Consider the following 8,622-nt stretch of genomic DNA (forward strand, 5'->3'; position numbering starts at 1 on the left):
TGGAAATTGAAACGTCAATAAACGTATGTTAACCTTTAATTGTGGCTTATTTCCATTTAAATAGTAATTAAGTAAAGTTCATTTAATTTAGTGGAGCTTTAAAGCGGTCTGACAAAAGTTCTGGTCCATGACAAGTGTCTGACACTTATTACAGTATTTTCAAAATAATATTCTACAAAATAGGTATAAAAATCAGTTATGTAAATTTAAGTTAAATAGCTCTTATTTTTGTTACCTTTCCACCTGGTACCTGCTCAGGTGTCACTCAGCAAGTTTCATAAATACGCAGGTATTCAAAGCACGCGAGACGCTTACTGAGACTCTAAGGTTTCATCTGTGTGAAAATAAGTTATGTCTGATCGCTCTGGATCTTGGACTATAGCCTTGTATTTGTTAAAATAAAATTTCAAATTGACAAGTTACATTTTTTGATAGATTTTAGAATCAATCAATGTTTTCAAAAGTTAAATTAAAAAAATTATTATAAAATTACTTTAATTGGGAATCTTCAGGCGTTCTGTGTTTCTGTGTTTTTGCTGATTTATTTAATATATTAATATTTGATGTTTCTTCACATAATAACATCTTAATGCTACAGATCTTTTAAAGGTAAGATCATTTACTTAATTGTTTTTCATATAGATGTATCGCTTATAATACTCTTTTAGATGAACTGATGATGCCCAATGAACATTGGGCGAAACGTCTTCAATAATAGATAAAGTAGCACAACTCTTGTCTTTTTATCAACCAAATTGGACCGAAAATATTCCATTCACTTACGAGTGCACATTTTAATATATATATATATATATATATATATATATATATATATATATATATATACATGTGTGTGTGTGTGTGTGTGTGTGTGTGTGTGTGTGTATGTGCGAAGTGTAAAATACATCTACATTCAAATTGCTTTGAATAAGTTCACAGTAATAAACATTGAATAAAATTTTATTTGTATTGGCAAATCGTTGCGTATACGCAACAATTTTGTTAATAAAAAACTAAGAACTTTTTTTTAACTTCATAAATAAGTATTTAGATGTAATTTTCGCAATAAAATGCAAAAAAAAACAAAATTTGTTTTTCTTCTACTCTTGGGAACTAATTGTGTTTATGGGTTATATTTTTCCGAACGAACCCGAGCTTTCTGCCTTGTCTATACAGAAAATAAGCGTATTAGAAATAAAACATTAGTAAAAATGCAGAAAAATGAAAAGGTAGTTTAAAAAATAAAAAATATAGCGCTTGAGAAGGCATAATTATACAGCCCTAGAAGAAACTTGTTTTTTCTTAATATTTCTTTGAATTGCGATTACTTGTAACAAGATATTTTTTAAACACAAATACCACCGTAGTGATAAGAAACATAGATAATGTTATCCATTACTTCCAGTTTATAAAACGATTTTATATACCAAATAATCGTATCTAGATAACTATATTATTTACGACAGTAACAGTACAGGTTGGATATTTATCACTAATATTTGTTTTGTGATCTCACGTTTTATTGACATTCAACATTTATCTGAAAAGTACACATTTTTGTCCTAAGTATGGCCCTTGTTATTGAAAAAGTGGTGGATGGATTAACGTTTGCAGAATCGCCCTATTGGGATGCAAACAATCAGTGCCTCTATTTTGTGGACCTTATGGAAAGTACGGTATTTAGGTACGCACCGAGGAGCAAGCGAAAATTACGGCAGTTAAAATAGGTAAGTAATATCAAAAGCCATGATTACAGACGCCAAATTATTTATTAGATTTTATTGTACTCAGGGTTCTTGCTTGAGTTTAGAAATACCTTCAACTTTAACTAATGTTTGATAAGAAACAGGTGTAGAAGGAAATAAATAAAATTCAAACAGGTTCAATACAATTAAATATGATCAGAAATATAATGTTCTTATCTTAAAAAATTTAAACAGCAAAGTCCAAAATTGTATTTGCTTTAAAAATTAACATATTACAACTTTATCGAAAATAATAAAAGAAAATCCTTACAAATTAATTATATTTATTTGTCTCGTTTCAAATCTTATGCCTCTGCAATATTATCTCAAACACACGGTTGTGAAACTTCTCTAGTATTCTGCAAATGTCCTTAATTTCGTTCGTCAAAACTCTTTAGCTGAACTTACCCCCTTTGGCCTTTACACGTACTCTAACTCAAACGTCCTAATGATTCTTTTGATCTCCTTTGGTTACCAGAAATCTTCTTGTTTATGATTCTCCTGATCTCTGCTGCCATTTTTTTACTCTTTTTCACTATTAATTTTACAACCATTCACATCAACCGGCACTCAATCACTTCTCAGGATTCGATGTTCTTGCTTCTAATGTTAGAAACAGATAACCCACCCTTCCACTTTAAAATCCCTCATTATTCAAAATCTCGTTTTACTCTCGCTTTTAACCAATCATCTTCCGTATTTCAAACACAAACCAAATTTCCAATTTCTCGAGAAATAGCCCGACTTTCTTATTTTCTGTTTTTGATAAACAAAATAAACAATGGACCTTAATAATTACCTTTTTACAAATATCCAGAGTTTTTAAATTCAATGATAGGCACAAAAAAATAAAACAAGCCGTTAATTGCTTCTATCCTGTTTACTAAAACTGTGAAGAAAACAGGTACATGGCTTCTTTTCCTTCCATGAATTTGATTGTTGATTGAACGAAACAGATTGTCAATTTTACATATTTTAAACTAATACTATACTAGTTATCTCAATCATCTCAAATAATTATGTAAACGTGCATGGAAAAATAAATATAGGGTTCAATGGAAAGATTCAAGTATAGTCCTGAAGAAACAGATGGTAAAAAGAGCAAAATCAAAAAAGCAGCTTTAATTATGTTAAATAAACCAATCGAACCCGTCGCAAATTCCTCGGCAGAATGCATTAGGTTCGGGTTACCCATAATAAAAGAGGAAGTCAAGAGAAAGTAAAAATCCGCTCTTAGTAAGTCATAACATATCGAGGATATATAATTTATGTTTTTAGATAACATACATATAAAATCAGAGTTTGGTGTTAATATTGAGAGTCAACTAAATGTAAGACCGAATGCCTACTATGTCGGGATAGTGTTCTGAGTTTTTTCTGTTTTTCTTCTCATAATTTACTACGGGATCACTAAAAGGAGAATTTTACTGTCATCATTGCATGTGGTTGTCCTTTTAAAGACTGCTATGATTTTTTCTGGCTAATAAAGTCGTTCCAGTAACGCAACTCAACAACATTGGCAATGACCAATTTAAAGTCATCTTCTTAAATGTATATATATATATATATATATATATATATATTATATATATATATATATATATATATAAATATATATATATTAGGGATTCTACAGTATTCACTGCCTTCCCTCGCTCAACCGTTTCCATCTTTCTCTGTTGTTGTATTCTCCATCGTTTAGGCCTCTCTTGCTCATGGCGTCGTCTACTTCGTTCCTCCAGGATTTTCGGGGCTCGTCCTCTTTTCCTCCTTCCTATGGGGCTCCATTCGGTTATTCTCTTTATCCATCTGTTGTCGCTTAAGTCATCTTCTTTAAAATGTATATATATATATATATATATATATAATATATATATATTTAGGGATTCTACAGTATTCACTGCCTTCCCTCGCTCAACCGTTTCCATCTTTCTCTGTTGTTGTATTCTCCATCGTTTAGGCCTCTCTTGCTCATGGCGTCGTCTACTTCGTTCCTCCAGGATTTTTCGGGCTCGTCCTCTTTTCCTCCTTCCTATGGGGCTCCATTCGGTTATTCTCTTTATCCATCTGTTGTCGCTTAAAGTCATCTTCTTTAAAATGTATATATATATATATATATATATATATATATATATATATATTTAGGGATTCTACAGTATTCACTGCCTTCCCTCGCTCAACCGTTTCCATCTTTCTCTGTTGTTGTATTCTCCATCGTTAGGCCTCTCTTGCTCATGGCGTCGTCTACTTCGTTCCTCCAGGATTTTCGGGCTCGTCCTCTTTTCCTCCTTCCTATGGGGCTCCATTGCGGTTATTCTCTTTATCCATCTGTTGTCGCTAGTTCTTCTTACATGTCCATACCACTTTAGTCTTTTGTGTTTTATATATGTTTAGTATGTTTGTTTCTATTGATGTTCTTTGCTTTATTTCGTCATTACTTCTTCTATCCATTCTTGTTACTCTGCAGCATCTTCGCAGGCATTCTATCTCCCTTGCTACTATCTTACTGCTGTTTTTCTTGTTTATTATCCAATTTTCAGCCCCATATGTCATAATACTTCGCACTAATGTTTTATAAATCTGCGTTTTTGTCTTCATATTTAGCTGTCTATCCCACCATACTGAGTTAAGTTGTCGGATTGCTGTTCTTGTTTGTCCTAATCTTTGTGTAATTTCTTTCTCTATTGTTGCCTTTTTCGTGATTATAAACCCCAGGTATTTGAATTTATCCTTTCCTTTGATTGTTACGTTGTCATCAATCTGTAGATCTTCTATGTCTTCTTCACTTGTAAATAGGTACTCTGTTTTCGCGAGGTTAATATCAAGGCCAGCCTTGGTATATTCTTCTTGTAGTTTCTTCATCATGTAGCTAAGGTCGTCTTGGTCTTGTGCAATCACTACTTGATCGTCTGTAAAGCTTAACGTATATAGGTATTCGTTCCGTACCGGTACTCCCATGCCTTGCATTTTCTTTTCCATGTAGGCAAGGCTTTCTCTAAGTATATTTTGAATAGGGTTGGAGATGTGGAACAACCCTGCAGGAGCCCTTTTGTTGAAGTCTCCTATGATTCTTGTTCCCATTTTAATGTACACTTTATTTTCTTTATACAGAGCTTTTGTAGCTTCTATGAGTTCCGTCTGTATTTCTAAATTGTACATTGCCTCCATAGTTCTGACCTTGGTACAGAGTCATACGCCTTTCTTAGGTCCACAAATTCCAAGTGTATATCTCTATTTTTTGCATTTATGCCCTGCATTTTTTGTATTTATGTCTATATGCATTTTAATTATTTTCTCGTTGATTGGTTCCCCATGTTCTAACCCTGTTCTTCCACTTATTTTTGATTATTATTCCCACTCCTTCCTTTGCTCTACATGCTTTATTAACTCCGCTCCGCACTCTTTAAAATGTATAATACCTATATAGCTCAATTTTCAATATGAATGGGTCAGATAAAATTAAGTAAGAAGAATTTTTCACTAAGTACCAAAAAACAAAATTTGTTTAATTTATTAATGTTTTGTATTTTGAGAACAATTTCCAAAGTGGAAATCGAAATGTCAAAAATAAACCTTTATTACACTTAAGGTGTGGCTTATTCCCATCAGAAAATAGTGAATTGCATTAAAATGCCATAAGAAAATAGATTCAAAAAAATATTAATGTATATTATTTTTAGAAAACCATAAAATATCAATGATAATTCCAGTGATAGATAGAAAAAATCGTTTTATAATTGGACTAAACAATTCCATAGCAGTTATGGACTGGAACAGAAAAGATAGTGAAGTTAAGTCAATCAATAAACTTACGAAGTTGACATTGATCATGTAAACTTTTTCACTGGCGGAAAATTTGACAGAACTGGAAGATTATGGGCAGGTAAGATGTATTTTTATAGCTTCTTATAAAAAGCATTTGGAAGTAAAACTTCAAGTATATTTTTTTTTTTTCAGGCACTACGACCGACTACGGTGTATCTGGAAGTAAGTAAATTTAAACATGTATACTCGTAGCATCGACACATCTATGCATTCAGTCTTTCAAAGTATTTGTATTTAACTTATTCTTCTTCTTTTGTGTATTATGTTAGTTTTAAAGCGCATGCTATGCTATCATCATGCTTAAAAGCTACTAGAACCCTTCTCACATCAGTTTTATTCCAATATCATTCTATTTTCATTTATTTCTTTCCTAATTACATTTCTCTACAAATTTTCACCTTGGACCACACCAATAGTAATTGTCTCCACAGACTAGTCTTCTTTCTCTTCTACTCCTTTCAGGAACTTGCATAACAGCAATTCTTTGTTTTGAGTTACCAAGTATATGAGTTCCAGCTCATAAAATGTGCATTTTTTAAAGTGTAGGTCTAAGTTATCGTTTTTAAGTCTTTGAAATACTTCTTGTAGGTGATTTAAACGTTCTTTCAAGTGTCTTCGATATTACCACTATATCATCTAAGTAGGCGAATGCGAACTCTAAATCGAGAGATAATACTTATCCAGTATGCGTTGGAAAGTTGCTCAAGCGGAGTGCAGGCCAAATGGAGTAGTCCTAAATTTAAAGTGAACTTTTTTGGATACGCTAAATGCTGTTCCGGAGCGCGGCTTGTCTTTTCCAGAGGTATTTTTAAATAACCTTGTTTTAGATCAAAAATTGAAATAAAATTTGCCTCTTTGAGTGTATCCAGAATTTCCGATATTCTGGGTAACGGATATGCGTCCTTGTCTGATAACTCGTTGACCTTCGAAATGCGATACAAAATCTGTACGTATTGTTTTTTTTACTAACTAGTACAATTGGTGAACTCCAACCACTTGTGAAGGGTTCGATACTTCCTTTCTTTAACGTCTTGTCTACTTCTTGGTTGATGATTGGTAACATTACGGGGTTGTGCCGTCTATACGGCTGCTTGACGGGGTCGCATCTCTTCTTCAATATTATTTCGTGTTTCCTTAAGTTGGTGGGTCTTGTTACTTTCTTGAAGTCCCTTAGTTCTTTTCTCAGAAACCTTTCTAACTCCGTGTTTTGAGTAGTGTTCTTCAAAGCGTTACAAAGTTCTTCTCGAAGCTGCGTATGTTGTCTACTCATATCTCGATCAAATTTAAGTTCGATAGAATTTTTCCTAAGAAATTCGACTCCGAGTATAGCGTCTTCTATTAATCTATGCATTATTATGAATGTTATTCGGATCTGTAAATTATCGGTCTCGCAGTCGATAGCTAATTTCTCTTTTAGTTCCATCGATGAACCGTTCGCTAGTTTTGTTCTTCCGCTATAGTTTTTTAAAGAGTCCTTGTATCCCTGTGCAATTTTGTCTCTGGCATAATGTTTAATAGTCGCTTTTTCAATTAGTGCTTTGTAAATTTATACCTCATTTTATATAGAAAGTCAAAAGTCATTGTTCGCTGGTTGTGTAACGGCGAGAACGAATGAAGTCGAATCTTGCTCCACAGACTCAGGGCGACTCTTTATTTCTCCAGGCTGTTATTCATTTCCCTGAAACTTTATACAGCAGTCACTGCTGTAAACTTCCTCTTTGTCGCAACGTGAATAGAATTTTTTCCATGAGTTTTTGCAAATTTTACGGATGTGACCTTGCATTTTACATCTAGCACGTGCCTTTGGCATTGTATTCTATTAGAGCTGTACGTTTTCGCTGTTTTTGAAGATTTTGATTTAATCGGGTCTTTTCGTCTTCTATGGCTTCATATTTCTGGGCTGTCTTGTAAATTAGTTAAATCTGTAAAGTCTAGGAAGCATTAGTTATATTCTGGTAGCATATTCCTATATACTCGTTCCAGTTCTTGATCTTTGGAAAAAGATCCTTCTTCGTCTAAGTCATTTTTGAATGTCTATAATAATCTATCTGTTGACTCATTTTGGTCATTTAGGTCACGTCGTAAAACATCCGGCCCAGTATAAATAGATGCAGGGACTACTATGCGTTAGTGTTCTCTGTTGCACTATGGGAACGACGATATATTGCAGTAGCAGTCTATTTGTATTATATGTCTATAGCTACTACTGATTCATATATTTAAATGATTCCATAATCTATCTCAATTACAATTTTCTTTGATGGCTTTATATAAGATTCTCTCAAATACAAATGGACTTACTACTAACTTTGGCTACCATTTTTCTGATACTTTCTCTTAAAATTATTTCTTGAAGTATTTAGTTAACGTAATTATGTCTTGTAAGTTCATTTATTGTTTTTTTTTAATTCTTTTTTGTTACTATAATGATATGTAGATATATTATATATTATTATGTTATATCTACTATATGTTGTTAACTACATGATATTTTACTAAGTATAGATTTTAGGGGCAAGCTCTATAGTTTTGATGAAGATGGTGTTGTCAAGTGCCATCGACTTGGAATCGGCATTTCGAATGGTATAGCTTTTGATTATACTAATAAGAAAATGTATTATACAGACTCACTAAGCCAACGAATAGATCAATACGACATTGATTTTAACACCGGATCATTGTGTAGGTATAATAGATATTTTATCCTTTTTTTAAGTTAATTTGTGTTGTTTTTAGACAAAAGTCTTGTTAACGTTTTTTCTTTGATGTTTATTAATGACTAGTAATTTTGCCCATACCATGCGACGTATGATATGATATATCTCATATGTAACTATACATTTAATAATATAAAGTGCCCGTTTGGTAGTCGACTTATTTGTTTTTTCTATCTTAATGTATTTGTTATATCCTGCCCTTTTATTTAAGCGAATCACACATTCCAATCGGACCAATATGAACCGAAATATGATCTAATGCCCTTTTAGCAATTATGCCATGTCTGTTTTTTCTATCTCAACATATTCACTACTCCCTCTCCTTTCCAATGATG

General features: G+C 32.7%; 1 long non-coding RNA gene across 1 annotated transcript; it reads left to right on the forward strand.

The window, feature by feature from the left end:
• The first annotated feature begins 5,428 nt into the window (after positions 1–5,428).
• LOC140431765 (uncharacterized) lies at positions 5,429–8,246 on the forward strand. Its single transcript, XR_011949721.1, has 3 exons — positions 5,429–5,628; positions 5,703–5,732; positions 8,076–8,246. It is a non-coding gene; the product is annotated as an uncharacterized lncRNA (long non-coding RNA).
• Positions 8,247–8,622: the final 376 nt, after the last annotated feature.

This window comes from Diabrotica undecimpunctata, unplaced genomic scaffold, assembly GCF_040954645.1.
Source record: "Diabrotica undecimpunctata isolate CICGRU unplaced genomic scaffold, icDiaUnde3 ctg00001941.1, whole genome shotgun sequence".
NCBI classification, from domain to species: Eukaryota; Metazoa; Arthropoda; class Insecta; order Coleoptera; family Chrysomelidae; genus Diabrotica; species Diabrotica undecimpunctata.